This window comes from Lissotriton vulgaris, chromosome 4_1, assembly GCF_964263255.1.
Source record: "Lissotriton vulgaris chromosome 4_1, aLisVul1.2, whole genome shotgun sequence".
In the NCBI taxonomy this organism is placed as follows: domain Eukaryota; kingdom Metazoa; phylum Chordata; class Amphibia; order Caudata; family Salamandridae; genus Lissotriton; species Lissotriton vulgaris.
In genome coordinates this window covers 439,252,491-439,278,362 of record NC_141691.1, presented here as the reverse complement: position 1 = coordinate 439,278,362, position 25,872 = coordinate 439,252,491, and positions in this window count along the sequence as shown.

The following is a 25,872-nucleotide window of genomic DNA, read 5'->3' as shown; positions in this document are numbered from 1 at the left end:
GCTCGAGCTGGGTGACATGGAGGAGCTGGTGTCGACAGTCATTGGTGTGGAGACTGTGGGAGGAATCGGGGATCAGACACTGCTCCACAGGACACAACACAACCACAACAGGGTGAGTGACTACCAGGTACTGGAAAGACGGGTGGAGATGGGCGCAATGGCACACATGCACAATCAAGCAGAGCACAGTGCACACCCACAATGGCTCTGGGTCCTCGCCAAGTTCTACAGACTGTCAAAATGCCATGCTGTCTGAATGTCAACATGTACCATGCTATAAACATGTGAACACATCGTAATACACCATCTCCCCTTCACATCGCAGGGGCACCATCAACACCTCCTACAGAGCAGTCCCAGACACTCTTCACTGATGATGAGGAAGACAACACCAGCATCGACACCCAAGCCTTTCCAAGACATCATGTACCTGATCCACAACTCACCTCCAGGATAAGGGCAGGCCAGCTGCATTGAGGAGACCCCGCCCACTACCCAAAGCACCCAGCAGGAGGCAAACACACCCCCGGCACCCCCCAAGGCCCCCAGGAACAACACATGGCCTTCCAACTCCTTGTGCTGCAGTACCATAGGGAGACCGCAGAGTAGGTGCGGTTTGGCTTCGACAACATGGCAACCAAACTTGGCGCCATCCTTGGGTGTGTAGCCCCGCTACATTGTCTCCAACGAGCCCTGACTGACATCACTGGAGTCATGACGTGGAGAGAAGAGCACCTGTCCACTCAGAGTAGCTCCAACGATACCTGAGCTGCCACAGATGCAGAGGCTCATGGAGGACATGGTGGGGATGGAGGCTGAAATGATGGCAGCCACCGCTGCACATCAGCGGAATGTAGCTACCATGCCCTGCAGATCCTAATCATGGCATTGCTGCCACAAGTTGTGGAAATGTTGAATGCTGCTGCCCCGACACCATCCACATCTCCGCCCCCTGGTGTCACCTTGCCTCCCTGTGCGGCAGGCCTAACCACTCCAGCACCTGAGGTGTCAGTGCCTCCCTGTGCGCCAGGCCTAACCACTCCGGCACCTGAGGTGTCAGTGCCACACAGTGCGGCAGATAGACCACCTCTGGCATCTGAGGTGTCAGTGCCACACAGTGCAGCAGATAGACCACCTCCGGCATCTGAGGTGTCAGTGCCACACAGTGCAGCAGATAGACCACCTCCGGCACCTGAGGTGTCAGTGCCACAAAGTGCTGCAGCCGGTACAGCAACACCCCAGGTGGGGCAGGGCACATATCCGGGAATGAGGACATGGATGGGCTTGGGATCAGAAGGGCTCAGCAGCATTTATTTCCACCATCTGGCCTATTCCTGGTTGTCCCGCGTGTGGTCTTGTGACCGTCCACTGACCCCGGATACACTCAGATGCACTCACCTTGGACAGTGACATGGACCGCCACATCTTGTTTGATGACCAATGACACAGTGATCTGACTGTGGACTGCACAACTTCGCTTCCGCAGTACTTGTCTACCACAGATGGACTCTGCCTGGCCCTCCATAGGCCTAATGGTGTGGTGTATTCCGCAATGCCCTGTACTGATCAAGCTGCGGAAAAGCAGTGGATGTGCAATAAACATCCAGTGACGTACTGCTGTTTCTTGTCTTTCCTCATTCATGTTTGTATGTGTGTATGAATATAGGGACAGTGATTTCCCTTGTGTCGATGATGCACATCCTGTGGGACTGCAGTTAGAGGGTGCAACATGGCAATTTGTGTCACGGGTCCAGAGGACACCACAACAGGGACTGTGCAGGCTGCGATGTTGCCGGGTGCCCTAGTTAATGGTGAAATATAGTACCAGCACCAGACGTGTTACCTGGTGGCCAGCTCAGCGTGAATGCATGGTGCTGTGGGTGCCATGTCTGCGGGACCTGGCCTTGTGGCTAGCAGTGGGACGTGGTGGGACCTGCAATCTACAGGCCAGTGGTAGAAGGTGAGCATTGTGGCCCGGGTGTGCATGGGCGGGCATGCTCTGATGGGCGGCGGAAGGGGCTTGGATGCCTCTGCCTGTGTGTGCATGGGCAGGCGGTCGATGTCGTCTTGTGCAAGTGTGTGTACTGTGGACTCTGTTTCAGATGATGGCTCTGTCTCAGATGTGGGACCTGGTGTGCTGCTATACGTACCAGCAAGTGGTTGGAGACACACAAGTGGCAGTGGCAGCAAGTGAGCTGTGTGGCCTGGATGCGCAGGGTCAGCTCTCTCTATCTCCCCCTCTCTTCTCTCTCTTTCTCACTCTCTCTCTCGCTCTCTCTCCCTCTCCATCTCTTCTTTTCTCTCTCTCACTCTCTCTCTCTCTATTTCTCTCTCACTCTCCCTCTCTCTCTCCCCATCTCTTCTTCTCTCGCTCTCTCTTCTTCTCTCTCTCTCTCCCCCTCTCTTCTTCTCTCTCTCTCTCTCCCCCTCTCTTCTTCACTTTCTCTCCTTCACTCTCTCTCTGTCCTTTGATGTGCGCAGGACACTTCTTCTCATCATGTTTTTTGTCTTGCAGGCTGTGACCTATCGAATGTGTCGAGGGGAGCCACCATGTGTCTTAATTTGATTTCTGTGTTTTTTCAATAAAGTTTAATTCTTTGCTTTGATAGTGAATGTGTGATTTTCAGTTCTGTGCCAACACATGCATGTCACCAGTTGTGACTGTGCAACATCAGGTGGATTATTTGGCACATGTATAGGAGTAGCTGATGTGTCATGTCTTTGCCTGGGGGTGCCCAGGGAGGTCCTGAGTGTGGTGGCGGTGGGTGTTGTGCCCTCTTGGGTGTCCAGTGGGCATAATTAGTTGCTCCATGGTATCTGTTGCCCTTCCTATGACACCCTGGGCTGGGCTCCTTATTGTGGTGCAGGCTGCAATACAACTTCACACCAGGTCAGAGCAGATGTAAATTTCCTGCGCTAACGCGCCTTATCGCATGTTTTGTGTTCTTATCGCCAATATGTCTGGTCATTGTAAATGTTGAGGTGTGGTGTTGTCACAGGTTTTTGCACGGGAACGCCTACTCTGCATCTCATTAACGATAGTTGCGGGGGTCCTCTGTGGCGATGATTTTTGCGGCTTCTATCATGGGAAAACTGGTGCTGTGGCCTTTTGGCACCTGCTTGTGAATGGGGAGGTAAATTTATCATGACTCTGGCTGCGATAAAATGCTGTTAATTTGGCAATAGCTCCTTGTGAATATGTCCCATGAAGTGCAATGTGCTTTGTGCAGAACAGCCATCACAGGGACACGGAGGTAGGTTGGCCAAATAGGAACCCTGCTGAGGGAAGGCGACTAAAAAGTGCACAGTGTTCAATCTATGCTTCACTATTAGGTACCTATGGTGAGGATTGCAAACCCATGTTATGTATGGCTCAACACCATTGCTTGTGCAAATCTCAAGAAATGATTGGACAGTTGGCTTATCGGCTTCCCCTGGCACTCTCTCATCTGTTCATTTAGCTAAAAATCATGTTTTCAAAGTGCATGAAAGACTAGCCTTCAGGCTGCCTGGAGAGGTAAAAAGATCTTACAGGCTCAGTTTAAACCAGGTGTTATGAATGTACCAGATTTAAGGGATTTTTAAGCATTTATCCAGCTTCAGGTAATCAGTTGAGAACAGCCTGGGTAAAAGAGGTTTCAAATTCAAACTTGATGGTAGATCAAAATTTTGGGAACAGTGGTTCAAAACAGGCATCAACTATGTTGGAGATTGATGCACAACCCTGATCCCTATCCCCCTTGCTGTTTGGAGCACACAATATGAGCTCCCACCCGATCGAGTTATACAACTGTCTAAAACTTAAATAAGGCAATACTACTAATACCATATCTGCCTTGTCTTTTGGGAAATACTAAAAACCTTGGTCACTCTGCATCATTCAAACGGGCAAGATACACTAACAGAGAGGCTATGTTCACACCGAGAGATTCTGAGAAAACCAACCAACTTGTGTGTGTTACTCGCCACTCTGAAATTAATCATAAGATCAGACAGGCCATCAACTCAAGTTGGCATATCTTGAATGTTGACAATGAGAAACCACATCTTACCCGACCGATATTTGCCTTCAAAAAAAACCCTAACCTGAGAAACCATTTGGTTAGAGGCAAATTTCAAGAAATGTCAGAATCGATCCAAACCCCCATAACCGGACTTGAACCCATTTATGGTAACCATAAATGTGGGACATGCCACATCTGCCCTCAGGCTATCGTGGGAGAAACAGTTACTACCAACACTCGCGCGATATCCGTACGACGGAATGCAACCATGACAAACTGCCGGACTAGCAATATCGTATATCTAATTCTGTGCCCTTGTAATCTCCCATATGTTGGGGAAACCGGCAGGGAATGTAGAATATGGATAGGGGAACACAAGTCTAACATCAGGAAACAAAAAACTACTGCCCCTTTGGTAAGCCATTGGGTTGAGAAAAACCATAAGGAACACGAACTCCGTTGGTTTATTCTCGAAAAAATAAAAGCAAACCCAGGTACTGACCCCGTAGGCTTAAGAAAAAAACGGGAGGTCTTTTGGATCTTCTTTCTGGACACTGTGAACAAAGGTCTCAATGAAGAATGTCCCTGGCACCAGGCTTTTTTGTAAAATATGAATCCCCAGACCATTGTGACTGACCTTATTTTTCATGAACAAAAAAAATTTAAATTAGGAGATAATTGCCCTATATTGGACATACTAGGTAAAACGGCGAAACTGCGTAATTCCAGGATACTATAACATCTATGTACTTATACCCATAACAACAATAATGCTTTCTTAACCATGTGTTTGGCTCTTTATTGTGGAGGTTGGTTGAATCAGCGAGATCAGGTTATAGTCTAACTCTCAAGTTATTAAGCACATATTCGACCTCAATGGCACGTGAATAGCACCCTTAGACAGTGATGACAATCTGAACAGTGCTGTTAAAATTTTGTGTTAGATGTCATTGTCTTACTTTGAGAGAAAAAAATTATAAATAAACTTGTTGCATTATAAGTCACTACGTAATATGGCAATGCCCCCTGTTTTTATTAAAAAATAATAATACGTTCAAAGGTGCGTCTCTTTAAACTAGATAAATATAATTCTCTGCTAAACTAATGACCAAACATAACTCCAGAGCTGTTTAGGCATTATGTGCCTGTTCTAAGATGGCCGCCATTAAACCACCGGTAAACATCTTAGTCCGTTATCTAGCTCTCTGCTCGTTAGCAGCTGACAGACACCGATTATGGCGCGAAATATCGGCTATTTAAACCTAGACAGGCTCGGCTTGCCTATGCATCCTGTCGCCCGTAAGGAACGGCCAACTCGGCTAACCTATGGACCCCCATTCATGGAATTTTTCGTCTCGATGTGAGGTAAGTGAATCTGGCCGATTTTTTGAGATCCTCGCTCTTCGGAAGAGAATGCGCTTAACCGCATCTTCTCATATGTCCTCCCTGTTTGTGTTTATACCCTAGACGGCACCATTGGCAGCCACGCGCCTCTTCTAAATTGGAGAAACCCAGTATCCGTCCGTATTTAGGCGGCACCCTCGGCAGCTACGCGCCGCTTTCACCCTGGAAGAATTTTGTGGCCGGTCTAACTAGCCTTCAGAAAAGGTGTGTACATGCAAGGTATCGGTTAGCCGTGATTGCCTACACGCATTTTTTGCACTTTGTTGATACGCATCTTCTCTCATCTTCCATCAGGTATTTCTGTATGCTACCTATTGTACTCCACATACCTTCTGACGGATCTATACTACAAAGACTCAGTGTCTAATCTTCCTGCTATCCCCGGTGGGTATAAACCCCTAATGACTTTACCCTTATTACCATGCTAACGAGTGCCTATTTAGATACTGATTATATAACTCTATCTTAGGGAAATTGTACCTGATACCACCAAAATTAGGAAGACATAGTGATCCTCCAGCTTCCTCCTCGCAGCCAATCTCTACATAGTGGAGCCTACCATTTCGAAATATAATTCTCAGGACCCAGGTAATTAAACTTTGAATCCTTGCCACTATTTATTTAAAATAAACTACCATAGACCTTGGATAATCAGAGCTCACTTTTTACCATCTAGGAGATCTCTGGTTTCCTGAAAATACATATAAAGCATTCCTGCATTAGAATATCCTGTGAATATCATCACCAGGTAAATTGTATTATGGTAATCCTTGGACTTGAAACTAGGCTTGATCTTTTATTACTGCTATAGACCCACGCAACATCATAAATACCTAGAAAACCAGCTACCTGATAGGTTCTGTGACTTAGTATCTACTCTGGCCTTCAGGTTACCTCGCCCCTTAAAAATAAAAATAAAACTAAAAATGACTGTAAACATACTTCCTACGTACTATTTGGGTTTAAACGTTCCCTTCTCTCCAGCCAAAGAGAGTGATCCTCAACATTATAGCGTGTAGTGACTTACAATAACCTCTTTGTTCCATCTTTGGTCAATATGTGTCTCAAAATGAGTGTTTGTTATAACGTGACATATTGTTAATTGTGTAAGAAGAAAAACTGTGTCCCTGATTGGTTACTTAGCCCTGGCCATCTAATTGCCTTTACAGACCTCACCTATTTGGGAGTCTGTTAGTGGGAGTGTTCTTAGGTAGTTGGTTACTGCACACGGTCAGAATGACAACCATGTGAAAATAATATAAATGACAAGAATCATGGTTTAAAGTAACTGCATTGGTTGAACAAATTGGATTAGAGAGATTTGTATCATGAGAAATGAATTCTTTGTTTTAGAAAAATACTAAGGCATTGTGTTTTGTTTTTAGATCATTATCATCCTCCCAGTCAACAGTCCCCAGCCCTGACGAAGGTGTGGCCCTTCGGGCCCATACACCGAAACGCGCGTCGGCTCATGTCTCAAGAAATACGGCATATTATGTTATTCTAAATAAGGGGCCGTACAATGAGTTTTTGTATGGAATAAGACTCTGTTCTATGCCACATATTTACCATCTATGTGTGACATACAACAGAATGATGGGAATGTAATGAAGAATGTGAGTGGAGTGATAGAACTTTAGGTAGAATTATTTGGTGAGAATCTGAGAGAATGAAAGTATGAATGAAGTGTGGATTGTTGCTGGGTAGGCCTTTGTAGTGAAAATGTATCTTTGTCATTTTTATCCCTTTGTAAATTCTTATGTCTGATTGTGCAATATTATGTTTTATTTATGTTGGTCTAAAAAGTATATAGATGAATAAATAAAAAAACATATATTTTTGGTAAAAAAAACTCTCTCCCTTGCATATATCTGGATTGTATATATTTTGTCCGGTGCAGTGCCAACTCCTAGCTTCATCACCCCTCATATACCGGGATCCCATTTTTGGGACCATTAGATCAATTGGCGGGGTACGTGCTCTGTTCTTTACTTAGTACACTCTGCATCATGTGTCTATAGGTTCCTAGACCCCTCTAAGGTACACCTCATCAACAACTTGAAAAAGAATTGGCCCCCATGAATCCCAGAATATTTCAAACCATGTTTTTCCGACGGTACCGGGTATAGAGTCTGGCACTCTCCCTCTCAGGCTAACATTATTCCTGCAATCGCCCAGTCCAGGTTTTTGGTGATACACAAAACATACTGGACCCCAACCAGACTGTATATACTAGGGATCTACCAATTAGACAACTGCTGGTACTTGGGGAATTCTCTTAATCAAGAAGGAGCATTAGAGGTAAATATAGTCGAAAAAAGGACATTCTCATTGCAACAGTACCTTATACTAAAAACAACTTTTTGCTTATTAAGTAAGTAAAACAGTTGTGATTAGGAAGGCACTTCCTGATCTAACATATTTTAGTTACATTTCAGCACCTCTGATAAGCGCCTTTTGAGTATAGGCCTTCTATTTGTTTTATATAAACATTTGAGAGGGTTCATAAGTAGATATTAGACCCTTTCCCACTAGAATAGAAGAAGTGGGATCCATGAAATACTGAGATAACGTGTACGTCGCAATACGGTTTTTTATGTATATGACTGGGAGAAATCCCCCCAGCTCGCTTGAGCATATGTTTTTCACGTGTAAAATGGTTGAGCCCCTCTGGACCAAAATACATCAAAGTATTTATGACATCTTTAAAATTAAGCTCACACCATCCTTCTTAACCACTACTTTAGGCCTTGTGGCTTGCCCCCTTAACACTGATCTGCATGCACACAACACTTTGCTGCTAGATCTAATGCAACATAGGCTCCAAAACAGTCCTATTAGAGTGCGATTCCACCACAGAAATTCCCTACTACAAATGGTGGAACACCCTGTGCACCACGAGGAGTGCAAACAATGTAATGTACAAGTAACTACAAACCTTATCACCCATGTGCTGCCTTTGGAATGCACCTAACTTGTACTTACAGAAAGTGGACCTGTTGTAGTCTCAAGCCCTCACCCACTCACACAGACAACCCACAGACACAGGATGAAACCCCCAACACACACTTAGTAGACCGACCGTCACTGCAATCTTTGCTGACCCAACCCCCTCCCCAACCCGGTTTCTTTTTCTATTCTTTTTTTTTCTTACTTCTCTCTTTATTTTTATTTTCTGATTACACATATGTGCACACCCAGGGCCTCATGGACAAACCATATCTAACTCCCTAATATCCTATGACTTGCTCCCAATGTACTTCTACATACGTCTTCACATTGTACACTCCCTATCATTGTTGGTTCTCCTACGCTATATCCCATATATTTACCTATGTAGTCGTACAATTTCATGAATGTACCCTGTAGTGTGTCATCATTATCCAAACTGTAACTGCTTATTTTTTCAATAAATCTGTTTTAACAAAAAAAGATGGTTGACTCCTTGACCAGAACCTGAACCATAAAAGGAGGGGTTGTAGCTTTATGGCATCACTGATAAACCCTAGCCCACCCTCAGAATGGCAGATAAAACAAACGAATCGATTTCCAAATAGCCAATAATCTCTTGATAAATCCATTCTCAGTCCTTTCCACTAAGGCCCCAGACTCCAGCCCCATAGCAAGCAACTGTGTAGCATTTGGCTTTATAAATGGCCGTAAGCTGCCTAATGGACTTAGTGCCTGGCCTCTTAGAGAAATTGAAGACAGCTTCAATGTATTTTGAAAAGGCAGCAGCTCTTATTCTTTTCAATTGGCCCCAGATGAGGTTCTCGCCAAATGGGATTCCAAGATAAGAAATTGTGCTAATGGTACTAACTATGACAACAATACCTTCCTTCACCACTAACCATAACATGGGGTTTGACCTGATTAAGCCTCAGTTCATCAAAAGTCTACAAAAGATGTCCAGCAAAGGGTGCAAACCATTTGCCATCCAGCTATTAGGACTGTATCATGAGTGTAAATCAGTGCAGGGATGCTGTGATCGTCTATACATGGACAGTCCACACCCAGTTACAATGTTGTTCTTCTAGACTATTTGCATATAGTGAGAAGAGGAAGGGAGACAGGACATAGCCCTGGCGTACACTTGTGGCCAGATTAAGAGCTGCAGTTGTCTTTTCTCCACGGTCATACCTCACACTGGCAGTTATTTCATTGTGAAGTTCCTGTGGAACTTAATGATGTTCTGGTCTACTCCCATGCCAGACATAATAGTCCACAGCTAGGTTCATTTTACGGAATCAAAAGCGGAGCTCAGGTCCATACATGACAGGTATTGCTCACCCTTGATAGCCACGGTATATTTTCATATTAGGAGGTAAAAATTGAGGGACTGTTCAACTGTCTCCAGCCCATGACGGACAACAAAATAGAACTTTGAGAGCATGTTTTGCTCACTAGCACAAACTTGCAGATGCTTCAGCAATATCCTCTCCATTATCTTAGTGGTTGAATTAATTATTGTGTTGCTCGAATATGAATTTACCTTGAAAAAACAAGTACAAGACACGTTTGGCATAAGAGGATGGCCAGGAGTGCGGCATACAGAAACATGTCAGAATAATTACTTAAAGTACAATTGTTTTGAATGTATTTTTATATATTTCTTGAAGCATCATAAAACAAATTCAGGGACCCTGTTTCCAGAGTAGAATGTGGGCCTTGCCATGAGGCCATAAATGAGTTTCACCTGATGACACATGCAGGTGAATTCTGACCTTGTGTGAACACAATAAGGGCCAGTGGGTAACGTGTCCAGATATCTGGCATGGGGAGTATGTGATCACTGCATGTGTTTTGTGTGCTGTGTCCTGATTGGATGAGTATTCCTAACTTCATGTGGCATCTAACTTTATGGTATTTTATTGAGGCCAATCTTCCAAGACCATTGTGATGTCGCTGCGCTTCTGTGGGACTAATCTGGGATTTTCCTCTTCATGTGTTTGTCCTGCTGGTGATGTGCCACCCCACCTGTGATTTGTCAACTAATAGCTTCAGCATTAGGGCGCAGGGTCTGCCTGACTTATTTCTGACTTGGTGTTGATGGAGAGGTCATATCGGGGGATTTTGACAACAGTGATTCAATTTCGTTTTTGTACACACACATATCATTGTGTACATCAAGATCGAAATTAACATTTCCCCTCTTGTTGAATTTTTGAATACATCATTTACCCCATACTTCATGACAGTCACACAGTTGGGGCTTGTCGTGTTTCACATTTAAATAATACTACTTTCCTAGATACTTGCATTCTACCCAATTTGAGGACTGCTTTTGTACACCACTAGTAGGAAACTACACAAAAGATTACAAAAATGAGAATAGACTGCAATGACATATACAGTCCTGTCACCTACTAGGAGAGCCAAGAAACACATCTGGAGAACTAGACCTGCTAAGGAGCATCTCTCTCCTTGTGCATGTTGGTTTGTGAGTAATGCAGTTCTTCGATGGCATGACACACAACACTCCCTCCTTTGCGATCATCGAGTCCAACACATACCGATGTTGCATCACCGTGAGGCGGATGGCTCTAAGTTCTTCCTTAATTGCATTAAGGTCGAGCTCAGTACTGCTCATCATTTCATCTTCCATCTCGCTATTCACAATAAGCAGGTGCTTGCTTTTGTCTGCACTGTGAAGAATGATGTGGAATAATAGTGTTGTGTTCAGTGTAATTATAGATAACATGGGAGAGGTCCCTATGCACCACTATGCAAATGTCGGCGTAGACTTCATTTGACTAGGTAGATCTTTGGCAACATGTGGATGTGGCCACACCCACAGTAAACAGAGGGTATACAATTGTTCAACAATACATACGTTGTGAAACATTGCAGACTTTTGGAATGAATCCAGGAAAGATGTCTATGGTCCACTATTGATTGGGAGATGTCTTTACTTTGGAAACATTTGAAAAAGTGAAAGAGTTTAGTGTCCAACAGTTTGATGAAATTTTGAAGTCTTGGACTTGCAAGCATTGGATCTATACTAGGATTATGGTAGTGGTTGTCAGAAGAATGGTGAGCCACTGTAAGAGTGGTGCACTATCGTGCCTCCATTGCAGACCTGTTGGATGTGAGCTGTTGTTTGTTGTTTAGGTTTTAGAAAACATTTGCATCCTTATGCACCATCTTCAGTTATTCTTGGGGATACCTGTGCCTTTCGTTATTAGGGGTGTGCTTTTAAATTCATACATCCTATTTTCAGTGAGCTCCAGAAGATGGCTGCGAATAGGAAAGCTACTTTTTAAAGACAAATGTTGTTTATTCATGGGTTGCCTTAATTCTTGCTTACAGGTCGTCGGCTCTTCCCCCTCACCATGATAGGAAAGCATATATTTTGTTGGTTTTCGGAAGCCTGAGGATGGTCTGGGTTCTTTAACTAATGTTTTATGGGTGCAGCTGAATGTATAATATTCTGCCTTCCCTAGTGAGTGTGGGTATCCCTTTTGACCTACATGTGAACGGGGTGGTATGTAAAGAGGGGTACTACCATAATTAGGTGTTGTGGGTGATTGCAGTATGCTCTGGGGTCATTTGTATATCCCTGTAATCCCAGCGCGTGGTGTGCAGTCTGACCCTCCATAATGGCACCAGATGTCTTGACTATGCTCTTTTTCTAGAGGGTCTAATGTGCCAGTGTTCGTGATCTGACTTAATTTCTCCTCTGGACAGCATGTGTAAGGCCTTATGTGTTGTCAGCTTGATTTCTAGGTTGAATAAGGCAGTGAGCCTAATTCTGTGTACTTTGCTCACACCTGTGATGGACTTTTGTTGTCTCTCCTCTTCTTGACAACCTCTTCCTCTGACTATATAATTCACGAGATCTTTGGGATCTCCGTCCCCATTTGCTAGGGACTTCCAACTGGTAAAGGGGACTAAGTGAGCCTGATAGTTTGGCAACATCGGTTCCAAGATAGAGATAACAATTTATGCGGAAATGAGAAACAACTTGGCAACCACAGGCCCTCCTTGGCCTAGCACAAGCTACATCTAATCTTCAAAGTCCAAATTTTCCCTAATGTCTGAGTACACCCAGGGGTAATCCACACCATCTGTATCATGCCCAGCAGTCCAAGTGAATAACACCTCTAATTTCTATTAGATACCAACAAAGTTAAAAAAACTGTAGCACTGAGAAAACCGGAGTAGACTCAAAAATAAGATCAAGATGCTGGCCCTAGGTCACACCTAGGGCCTATGTGTTCCATCTGTTTCACGCCCAGTGGTACAAGCGGTGAGGCCTTGCCCCTGAATTAAACCCAGGGGACACACGTACTGATTGTGTCACACCCGGTGGTCCAAGAAACAAACAACCTTTACCTTTTATAGCATGTTGGCTTTTGAAGAAAGCTAACCTCTGCAGGATCGCCTCAGAGGCTGCCTTGTCACTACACAGTTCGGACACATGAAGTGGGCAATGTGTCAGATTTCTGTCAGTGGTAGGGATTTCAGGTTAAATTTGTTCTTCCTGGTTTGCTATATGCCAAATACCAAGGACTAAGGATCAGATGTAGTCTCTTACCCAATTGACAACAGCTTCAGGACTGACCTCCGCCCAGTGGATTCAGCAATGCTTTCAATCAATTGAGGAGTCTGTTCACCTTCCTTGCTGTGCTGATGTGAATCCATCACAGAAGGGTCCTTTCCTTTAGCGGCAGTCATTTTTGAAGCACCAATGTCTACGGACTGGCTCACCAAAATGTTGCTTGAATATGAATTTAGCTTGAAAAACTAGAGCTGTTTGGAATATGGGAACAGTTTGTTTAATCAACAGCCATAAGGTTAGCATACAGAAACAGGTTTGAAGATTGACTCCAAGTACAACTGTTTGAATCTCTTTTCATACATTTCTTGAAGAATTATCAAAACAATTCGTAGATTCTCTTTGGGAGTGAAATGTAAGCCTTGTCATGAGGCCATATATTATTTCCACCCTATGACTAATGAAGGCGGGTCTCAACCTTGCGTGGGCACAATAAGGACTATTGGGTAACATGTCCAGATGTCCGGCAAGGGAAGTGCATGATCACTGCGTGTGTTGTGTGGGCTGTGTCCTGATTGATGATGGCATCTAACTTTGTGGTGTGTTGGGAGCGTGTGCCCCTCTGGCCATGTGCGTATTAGTGGGCCAATATCCCAGGACCATTGTGGTGTTGGTGCCTATCTGTGGGACTAATCTGGGCTTTTCATGTTCACCTGTTAGTATTGCTGGTTATGTGCCATCCCACCTGTGATCTGTCTATCAGAAGCCTCGGTTTTAGGCTGCAGGGCATGCCTGACCATATATTTCTGACCTGGATTGATGGAGAGGTTATATCATGGGATTTCGACAACAGTGATTTGATTTTGTTTTTGTACATACATATATGGTAACATTGGCTTCCATGCAATTGGCAGGTGACATTCACTTATATGTCCCTAATAATGGGACACTACAGGGCCCGTGAATTGCAAGCTGCTAGTGTGAATGCAGCATTGATTGTGCCACCTACTTAAATAGCCCTTTAAACATGTATCAAACCTACCATTGAAAGCCTGTATGTGCAGTTTAAATTGATGTTTCGATCTGGCAAAGTAAACCTTTTTCCAGGTCCAAACCTTCCTTTTTAATACATAGAAGTCACCCTTCAGGTAGGCTCCGGAACCGGCCAGAGGGTAGGGTGCAATGAATTTAAAAATTTGTGAAAAACTCTTAAATTACTTGTTCACTACTGCAAGGCCTACCTCTCCCATAGAATAACATTGGAATCACCTTATTATATTTTGTAAGTGTAATTTCCAAATGGGAATAGGAAAACAGTTCATGTAAGGTGTCTCTGGAATCAATATTATAAATCCTAACATATGGTGAAGTTGGATTTAAAATGGTAATTTTGAAAATGGCAATTTTAGAAAGTTGGCATGTCCTTACAATAGCCATTTGGTGCCTGCAGCCTACGTCTGCGTCAAATGAGTGGGTGTATCTGACTAAGGCTTTGTGTATTCTTCCTAGACAGCCACACACAATGGGCAGCTTAGGTGTGAATTGATGGGCTGACACTGGGATGATGAGTGGGAGGAGCTAGGCAAAGCTCCACTTACACTTGAATAGGATGTGGCCTGTCTCCAGACAAAGGACTGCATACCCCCTGTAGTTTTTCTGGAGCAAGGGCCAAGAAAGCAGGGCAACTGTGCACTTCAATCAATCAATCAGGGGGTTCTATAGCACGCTACACACCCGTGAGGGTCTCAAGGTGCTGGGGGGGTTGAGCGGCTCCGGATCAGTCGAAGAGTCAGGTGTTGAGGTCCTTCCTGAACGTGTGCAGGGTTGGGGAGTGTCTGATGCTCACAGGGATCTATCCTCTTGATGCTTCTATCCACTTTCAAGGCACAACTGTGTATAAATATTAGGCCTCAGACACCAACTCTTCATTTCACTATTGGACCAGTGGAATGACTCTCAGAGGACTGCCTGCTGCTGTGAGCTGATGTGCATGCCTCTAGCCTGCTTCTGTACCTGAAGGATCTGCTGCATTGCTGTCTGGAGCCTTCATTGAACTCTCAGGGGTTAGCCCTGCTGTTGAGCCTTACATCTTCACCTGCACCCAGGACTACCAGAAGTGACTCCAAGGGTTTGGTTGCTGGTCTTCTGTTCAGAGCCACAGGGACATAAAAGGCTAACAACATTTTAAACTTGCACCTGGACCCAGCCTGAGTCCATACTGAGCACCCAAGCAGCGTCCCAACAGTCTTGGACCCTTGCTTGTGGTGCTAAATGTGCCCAGAAAGCCAATTTTCAAAACTGAGGTTATAGAAACAGTTTGGCCAAAAACTGCTCAGAGAACCAAGGAGGAGTCCGAAACCAACCTGCTCCTGCTATGTTCTTCTCAGCAGCAGCAAATCCTCTTCAGCGGTCCTTTGCCAAAGGGGTATATGACCTCATGGAACTCTCTTTGGCTACAGTCCTCTGCTTCATCCAACCAGAGGTTTTCGACTTCCATTTCGGCGAATAAGTCTGAATCTTCAAATCTTCACCGTGGCTTCGGCCCAAGGCCATCCACCGACAATGGTCTCTGCTCATTCACTTCCTGCAGCCTTGCCCCACTGAACTTTAGCTTCTCCGACACTTTTCTCTGAATTTCTTCTAAGTCTGATGGTATGCGCTGACCATACTTAATCCAAGTCTTGAAATCAAAACCACGCTCCATCCTGATGGGACATATTTTTCGACTTAGACCCGGTCTCACATGGCTAGATTCCATGGAAGGTTAGCACTTTGATCTTTTAAGGGCTAGTTTTTATAAACATAAAAATAAAAATAACTCCAGATCTACTGATTTTTGTCATTTTGGTCCGAAATATTTTATTAAAATGTACTCAATTTTTTTAAATAGGTTTAGGACTTTTCTTTTTGTGTGTTTTTACTTCATTACTGTTTGTAAGCCACATCAATACACAGCCACACATTCACCCAAACAGCGACACACATGCACTTTGTTGTCATGAATTGTTTTTCGGGGACTCGGCTGAAGCCAAGCCCTAAGATGGCTGCTATCACATCCTGGTTGAAGTGTTGTTAGCCAATCAGTTCTCTACATGATATTGGGATGGTACACAGAGGGTTCCTGTCCTTAGATATACACATTTGGATGTCTTTAATTAACTCTAAAACTACTGAATTAATTTACACTGTGTGGACCCCTTTCTGGGTTGAATTTGGCCCTGGGAACTCCAGCCCCCGGGGCTTGGCTGTTTCATTTCCCCTCCCTGGGCCGATTTGAGCCCGATCTCCTGGGGCTCTGCCTTTCTCAAATGGTGGAGGGGGCCATGTGGTCTCCCTCCATGGGCCATTTTTGGTCCTGGGATCCCATCTCGCAGTGCCCTGTCATGTCTGCTGGGCTCCCCCAGGGGACTCAGTTCCCACTGAGATCACGGAGAGCAGCTGAATGCCCCAGTGGTCTCTGCCTCCTGCAGGAGCCTTCACAGCTTTCAGACTTAGGGAGCTGCTGGAAAGGCAGCTTACTGTGTCTGAAAGCAATTCTGCTCTGCTTCAAACAAGCACTTGCTGGAAGTGGAGCATTTGCTCTGGCATGGGGGGAGCAGTAAAGCTCCTGCCAAGTTACAGTAACAAGTTATGACCTGGGGATTGTCACCCAGGGACATAGCAGGAGCCGACCCTAGGTGGTGGTCCACAAGACCATCTACGGCTCCAAGAAAGGGGCTGTGCTGCCCCTCCCCTTTATTCTTGTAGGGCCTACCCTGTGGAGGTGGCAGTCCCTGTTGCTGTTGGGAGGCTGCGTGGCCCCCTCCCATTTAAAAAAAACGTAGCTCCAGGGAACCAGTGATCCCTGGCTCCAGCTTCCGAGGGTACCTGAGGCCCCCACTACAAAATGAATATGGCTCCAGGGAGGTGGTAGTCTCCAGGACCAGGGGGGATACGAGAGTTCCCCCATAACAATGCATACACTCAAGGGAGGTGCTTGTCCTGATTATTTTTTTTAATCTGCTATTGGGTCGGTGGCCATGAAGATCCCCGTACTTAATTTTGAAATGTGGTCCCGGGAGGAGGTGGTCCCCAGGGTCCGGAGGGGTCCAAGAGGCCCCCATTTAACAATGTATAAGCCACTGGTAGGTGGTGGTCCCATGGGCATTTTCGGCAGGAGCCACGGTTTCAACGTGGCTCCAGCATAAATTCTTTTTCTTTGCCTAGGGGTCAGGGTATTCCTCACCTTTTGTCAGCCCAAGATCACCCTTCATGATTAAGCCTGGGCATAAAACTCCCCCTCCATTCATGGAGTTTGCGGAATTCTGCAACTCAGCATTCCACGGAGAACGTAAAGTTCTGTGTACTTCAAGTGTCATTTTGGTGTGCTGGTGCTACTTCCCCGGTGCTGGCCGGTGCTGCGATATTTGCTAACCGACTGCATGCTTCCATAAGATTTGCAGTCACCAACACATCCTTCGGGCACACCAGCGGCTTATGGCAAATGTTTTCTGCTGTACGCGATCCTGAATGTGCAGAATGCAGAGCAGCTGCAATCTGGGGAAGATTATTTATCGAGAAGCATCAACATCTTCCAGAACTGACAATTTGAAGTTAAAAAACTGGTGTTATTTGCGTGACTGGGAGTAGGTACCTGGATTTTTTTTTTTACTTTTAGCAGATTTTAAAAATTTGTTGGTATGGATGGGCTGTTGTTTCAGTAGGGGCATAGTGATCACTGATTTATTTGCATTTTATTTTTCCTCTTTTGTAAAAGAAAAATGTTTCACAGTTTGCTACATTTTCTGCATGTTGTAATACATTTTCAATATAGATTGTTATTGAATTTGAATTGGAATGAAGAAATTCCAGTGCATTACAAAGGTGATTTTTTCATACATAAAAACCTTGAACTAAATCTGTTCTCAGAGAGGTGTATTTGAATGTAATTGATTATCATTCTTCTCAATAATCTATGAGCTAACACTGCCTGTACTTAAAGTAATTCGTTTAGCCACCCGACAGAACCACTTTTTGTTTAATCATGTCTCAAGATATGTGCTCCTGTGAATTTTGAGTAATTTAGGTTAAAAAAAATATATATATCTATAGGCGCGCCCCAGTACGCGCACCGGGTAGCACACCGGGCGTGCTACGCGACTTGCGCACGGAAAGCTGATTGGCTCACGGGTGTCTGGAAAAATTCGAAACAGTCCGGAGCGGCCGCCATCTTGTGTCTCGGTAGGATTGAGACACAAGAGGTGGCAAAAAAAAGGGGGAAATGACCATAAGGGGGAGAGTAGACCCCCCTGACCCCCTAGGTTTGATGTGGGGGCTATAAAAGGAGCCAGCGGGGCAAAAAAAAAAAAATTTTTGATTGGCGCGGGGGGAGGACCCGGTACGCGCACATAGGGAGCGTAGCATGGGGAAAACCCAGTTTATTCACTGCGTCACCTCTACGACCCTTTCTTGCGTCAATACGTCCCTTTTGCATACATTACACCTGACGTAGGTATAATGTGGTGCAGGGGCTTACAAAGTGACGCATCTACCTAGATGCATCACTTTGTAAATATGACTGAATAAGATGCATTTTTTACAGCACTGGTGCGTCACAAAAAGTGACACACCGGTGGCGTTAAAGTGACGCATGGCCTTATAAATGAGGCCTTCAGTCTTCTAGTCATGTGTCATATTAAATATATGACGTATTATGTCGGAAGTACTTACAGATACATCAGTATTTCAGACGTATCTGTAAGAGCAAAATTGATGCATTGCTGGAGTGTGTCACAAAAATGATGCAACTCCAGCAATGCATCCTTTCACATGGGGCCAGGCCCCATGTGAAAGAGCCTGCACGCCTGCTGTGAAACAGGCGCAAGATTTGGACGCAACAGCGTCATAAAAGTGACGCAGTGATATCGCATAGATTTCACTGCGTCATCTCTACGACCCTTTCTTGCGTCAATACGTCCCTTTTGCATACATTACACCTGACGTATTATAATGTGGCGCAGGGGCTTACAAAGTGACGCATCTACCTAGATGCGTCACTTTGTAAATATGACTGAATAAGGTGCATTTTTTACAGCACTGGTGCGTCACAAAAAGTGACGCACCGGTGGCGTTAAAGTGACGCATGGCCTCATAAATGAGGCCTTCAGTCTTCTAGTCATGCGTCATATTAAATATATGACGTATTATGTTGGAAGTACTTACAGATACGTCAGTATTTCAGACGTATCTGTAAGAGCAAAAGTGATGCATTGCTGGAGTGTGTCACAAAAATGATGCAACTCCAGCAATGCATCCTTTCACATGGGGCCAGGCCCCATGTGAAAGGGCCTGCACGCCTGCTGTGAAACAGGCGCAAGATTTGGACGCAACAGCGTCATAAAAGTGACGCAGTGATATCGCATAGATTTCACTGCGTCATCTCTACGACCCTTTCTTGCGTCAATACGTCCCTTTTGCATACATTGTACCTGACGTAGGTATAATGTGGCGCAGGGGCTTACAAAGTGACGCATCTACCTAGGTGCGTCACTTTGTAAATATGACTGAATAAGGTGCATTTTTTACAGCACTGGTGCGTCACAAAAAGTGACGCACCGGTGGCGTTAAAGTGACGCATGGCCTCATAAATGAGGCCTTCAGTCTTCTAGTCATGCGTCATATTAAATTCATGACGTATTATGTCGGAAGTACTTACAGATACGTCAGTATTTCAGACGTATCTGTAAGAGCAAAAGTGATGCATTGCTGGAGTGTGTCACAAAAATGATGCAACTCCAGCAATGCATCCTTTGACATGGGGCCAGGCCCCATGTGAAATGGCCTGCACGCCTGCTGTGAAACAGGCGCAAGATTTGGACGCAACAGTGTCATAAAAGTGACGCAGTGATATCTCAAAGATTTCACTGCGTCACCTCTATGACCCTTTCTTGCGTCAATACGTCCCTTTTGCGTACATTGCACCTGACGTAGGTATAATGTGGCGCAGGGGCTTACAAAGTGACGCATCTACCAAGATGCGTCACTTTGTAAATATGACTGAATAAGGTGCATTTTTTACAGCACTGGTGCGTCTCAAAAAATGACGCACTGGTGGCGTTAAAGTTACGCATGGCCTCATAAATGAGGCCTTCAGTCTTCTAGTCATGCGTCATATTAAATTTATTACGTATTATGTCGGAAGTACTTACAGATACGTCAGTATTTCAGACGTATCTGTAAGCGCAAAAGTGATGCATTGCTGGAGTGTGTCAAAAAATGATGCAACTCCAGCAATGCATCTTTTCTTACCCTTCCACACCCCCGTTCCTTTTCAACATTTTCTTCGAATGTCTACATTCCCCATGTTCACTCTCCTTCTCTTTACTTTCCTTCCTAACTCTCACCTTCTTTCAGTCCCCCTACTTCACTTCCTTTCTCCTCTCATACCTCTCTGTTCTGTCTTACTCATTTTCCTTTCCATTATCAATGCATTCCACTTCACTTACTCTTTTTCATTTTTTTAAGAATATAGCTCTTTGATGAGAATTGGAGGTAGTTCTGAAAATAACTTTTTTTTTCTTCTTTTTTCTTTTTTTAGAACAAAAACAAAAACAGGGAATGGAAACTGCTCAACAGGAGCAAAAAAAACCAAAAAAACTAGGGCTGGGAACGGCAGCGATGGTTCTCCAATGCTCGAACCATGAGCAGAACACTTTGCTCCCCAAAGGTAAGTAGCTGATCGTAGTATCTGCATTTCAGGACGCCTTTGTTGAATGCAGGCTGAATGTTTGGAACCAGCTCTTGCGATCGCCCCGTCACTGAAGTAGTTGCTCCTCCGGTGGATGTAGAGACCTCATCACTGGGAACGTCTTGTGCCAGAGCCCTGACACTTTCCCGGGCAAAATTCTGGGGGTGCCTCCTCTCCACATGGCGAAGCATTGTGGAGTTCCCAAAAGAAAATTTCTTTGTGGGGTCACCCCATGACAGGACTGTGCTGCAGATCCTGCACTCCACTTTTGGAGCAATGACCTTCTTCTGGTCATCTGGTATGACATTTTTTTTTTAGATGAAATGCTCTTTGACCTTCGGCTGAGGAGGCTCTTGATCAATGAATTCAGGCTCATCTTCACTGCTGGATGGTCTGGCAGCCATGATTATCCAAGAAAGATCAAAGAGAAAAAAGGCAGGTCTTTCAGTCACAAAAGTGAAAGAAGAAGTGAAGGAAATGGGAGGGGATTACATTCTTTGTAAAAAAAAACTGTTAGCAACCAATGAAAAGTGTTATTTTAAGGTCACATGACATGAGGCGCTAACGCTGCGTGCACTGGAGCGCTTCCGGGGGCGCCTACGCGGCGCGGACGTAGGTGCTTCCGGGGCGAAGACGCGGCGCTAACATAGGCGCATACGCGGCTCGAACATAGGTGCTTCGTGGGGCGCATATGCGGCACGAACGTAGGCGCTTCCGGGGGCGCTTATGCGGCGCGCCTAAGTGATGTTTTGATAGTTTCACGGAAATGCAAAATTATTTCCTTATTCAAAAACACTGTTTTTATATGTATGGTACTAAATGTCTTGTGTTATTATTTACTTTTCATTCATATGTTTTTACACGAACGCAAGTAGCGCTCTGGGTGCGCTTTCCGGAGAGCTTACCGGTGCGTGGACCCAGAGCGCCCCAAGAAAAAATTATTTAAAAAAAATTTACAAAAATATTATTATAAAAAAAAATAATAATAATTAATACTCACACAAAACAGCAAATAAAAAAAAAAATCATAGGTTACAAACTCGATATAGAAAGGAATTAGCATTTAAAAAACCTATTAAATTCACTGAAAAAACCATAGGTTTCACACCAGTTATAGTTAGCTGGAAATTTTACTGACATAAAACCATTGAAATTCCCACGTTATAGTTAGTTCGACTCACTATAACTTGCGCGCCTGCAATGCACTGCTGATGACGTCACATATTACATCACTCATTACATGGTCAGTGACATCACTCATGACATCACTGATGACACCATCCTTGTGACCGAGTGACAGACCGCCTTTCAGTGTAATGTAACCCTTGAAACACATATTCAAAAATAGAAACTAAAATATAAAACATATTGATTTTTTCAGAAAGACACACATTCCCTGGATGGTGTCATGAGTGATGTCATGAGTGATGTCACTGACCATGTCATGAGTGATGTAATATGTGACGTCATCAGCAGTGCATTGCAGGCGCGCGAGTTATAGTGAGTCCAACTAACTATAACGTGGGAATTTCAATGGTTTTATGTCAGAAAAATTTCCAGTTAACTATAACTGGTGTGAAACCTATGTTTTTTTTTCTGAATATGTATATATATATATATATCAAGCTCCTGGTTGACACGCGCAGTTTGGAAGGCACACGAGCAGCTGCATAAGGCTCAACCTGTTCCTTGAATCACTGGTACGGGCAACATCCGCCTGCAGGCAGAAAATATATGCAAATCACCTTTTTGCCTGACGCGTTTCGTTTATTCACTTCTTCAGAGGCAATACCATGATGAACACTCCCCCATTGCTTTTAACGTCTATTTAACATCTGCCACGCCCAGATGGGCTGTCTGAATGGAACTGTGGTGATTTCTGGGAATTGGAGTGTCCGAAATTTATCCTCAAATAGAAGCACATTTCTTTTAAGCTCTGGATGAGCCCCCACAAGCATCACTATCCTCAATCCAGCACAGTTGCCCCATGATCAGGTAGGTGAATACCAAGCCTTATGGCCCCCAATGTTCGCGGGGTGGTGCCCTTCCGACAGCCGTGCCTAAAGACTGTATAGACACGTATGCGGAATTACTAACTGAAGGTCTCAAAAAGTTGAACATACAAACAAAAAAACATCAAGGTGCAACTAATGTAAATATGAGACCATACAATGAACTGATGAAGAAATTGAAAAACAACCAGGCAATAATCATCAAACAATCTGATAAGGGTGGTAACATTGTGCTTTGGGAGAAACAACAATATATGGAGGAGGCATATAGACATTTGAACAACACTGCATGTTATGCCCAAATCGATGTAAAAACCACCAAATCTATCCAGTCAGCTTACCATAAGGAACTTAATGGGTGGAAATGAGAAGGTTTATTATCCAGGGATGAAATGAGGTATTTGCACAAAGACCATCCTGCACTGCCTAACATCTACTTCATCCCAAAAGTGCACAAGGGGATAACACCAGTCCCGGGCCGACCAATAGTCTCCGCTATTGATAGCCTATTCGAAAACACTTCGAAATATATAGACCATTTCTTACAGAGCTTCGTCACCAATCTCCCAGCCTACATTAAGGACTCCACTGAATTTCTTAGGCATATCAACGAATGTGTTTGGTCAGTTGAATATGTGCTAATGACTATGGACATTGCTAGTCTTTATACTAGTATTTCACATTCTGATGGGTTAATAGCAGCTAAATTCTATCTAGATAAAAGACCTGTTGAACTGTACAAGCACAATTCAATGCTAATGACTATGATAGAACGTTGCCTTAATAACAATGTGTTCCTTTTTGACAACAAGATTTATAGAAAGCTCAGGGGTGTGGCCATGGGGGCATGTTTCTCCCCCAGCTACGCGGGACTCCACGTGGGCTGGTGGGAGGAGCATGTCCTCATGGTTGAACACTCACAATTTTGGGACAACAACATTGTGAAATACGTAAGATATATCGACGATATATTTATCATTTGGAGAGGCAGTGTGGAAGATGCAAACTCTTTGTTGAAAAAATAAATGTCAACAATTGTAATCTAGAGTTTACTGCCGAAATCAGCAGTACTAAAATCAGCTTCTTGGATGTGCTGGTCGAAATAGTGAATAACAATCTCACTACGTGTCTTTTCAGAAAAAGCACGGCAGGAAACACTATCTTGCACGCGCAAAGTTCACACCCGAAGCACACGATTAGGGCAATCCCCTTTGGGAATTCCTTAGAATAAACAGAATGTGCAGTACAGAGGAACTGAGAGAATAGTACCAAGAAGAAGCTAAAAAACGATTAGAAGCCGGGGGATATAAAAAAAAGGCCCTAGACAAAGCAAGAATTAAAGCTAACAGCATATGTCGGCATTCCCTACTGGCAGTCCCCACTACAGACTCCCAAGTGACTATATCGCCTAAGAGTGTCAATGACATCAGACTCATTACCAGCTACAGTCGACAGGCATGCCAAATTTCGAATTTGGTAAGAAACCAGTGGCCTGTAATTCTGACCGACCCAGTACTAAAAGACATCTTACCCAATAAACCCACAGTAACATACAAAAGGGCATTTGGCATGCGCAACAAACTGGTTTCCAGTTCCCCAGAAACAGTGAAAAACGACGATTGGTTGTCACCCCGTAAGGGTTTTTTTCGCTGTATCTCATGCCGTGCATGCCATTTTAGAAAAAACTTAGAAAAAACGCAGTGCTGTCCGTACAAGTACTTTGCAACGTCTCCTTAATTAGAGAAACAAATCACCTATTGATTGAGGATTTGTATGGTATTTTTATTTATACCTTATGAATTATTGATTTTCAAACAAAAAGTAGTTTGACAAAAAAGACATCCCATACATACACCGTTATTCAAAAACTCAACAGTACAAAATTATGACACTACTACATAAAACATGAAGCAAAACATTTCATATGTACATTTCATGTGTACATTTGCACAATATTCAAATTTGGTCAATATCATATATACATTACCAAAATGTCCACGTTATTGATGCAATTCCAATCAAGGAATGGTGAACACAATTCAGAAAAATCAAGAGAAAATCAACTGGAGAACAGATGAATCAGTAACATGCACAATATTAATCAATATTAATCACTTTTTCTATCGGGTTTCAGTTGGGGGGTTCAGTTACTTGTTGTAGTCCCTTCCGGGGTTTCTGAAGATGTTTGCGTGAATTCAGGTCACGTATTTAGAACTGCTTGTTGCAAGTTTAGGGCTGCATCACTGAAGACCAATTCGGAACGTGATCAAATCTTTTAGCTTTGTGTTAAAGACTCCCCTTCCAAGTGCTGGCGACCAAACATCCATGGATACGTGACCTGAATTCAAGGTCCCACACTGCATGAAACCACGCTGATCTGCCTGAAAATCATTTGTGAAACACCGGTATAACCGACGGAGATTTTGAAAACACGCGAACCCAAGCGCAGGTTCGCAACTGGCACCGGTGGGCACGCTACAAGTCCCCCGTGTAATTACCTGAGATGCTCCACGCAAACATCTTCAGAAACCCCGGAAGGGACTACAACAAGTAACTGAACCCCCCAACTGAAACCCGATAGAAAAAGTGCGACGGCCTTTTGTAAGGAAAATCCCACAGCCCTGATGAGAACACGTTAAATCATATTTCGAGTTCGAAACGCGTCGGCCTAATGGAGAATAGCACTCTTGAATGACTGAAACATTGATTCAGTGTATTCTTTTCTTTCACTGATTAATATTGTGCATGTTACTGATTCATCTGTTCTCCAGTTGATTTTCTCTTGATTTTTCTGAATTGTGTTCACCATTCCTTGATTGGAATTGCATCAATAACGTGGACATTTTGGTAATGTATATATGATATTGACCAAATTTGAATATTGTGCAAATGTACACATGAAATGTACATATGAAATGTTTTGCTTCATGTTTTATGTAGTAGTGTCATAATTTTGTACTGTTGAGTTTTTGAATAACGGTGTATGTATGGGATGTCTTTTTTGTCAAACTACTTTTTGTTTGAAAATCAATAATTCATAAGGTATAAATAAAAATACCATACAAATCCTCAATCAATAGGTGATTTGTTTCTCTAATTAAGGAGACGTTGCAAAGTACTTGTACGGACAGCACTGCGTTTTTTCTAAGATTTACATATGGTCCAGCTGCCCGTACGTCCCAGGACCTAACTCCCTGTTCACAACAGTGCATGCCATTTTGGCATCCA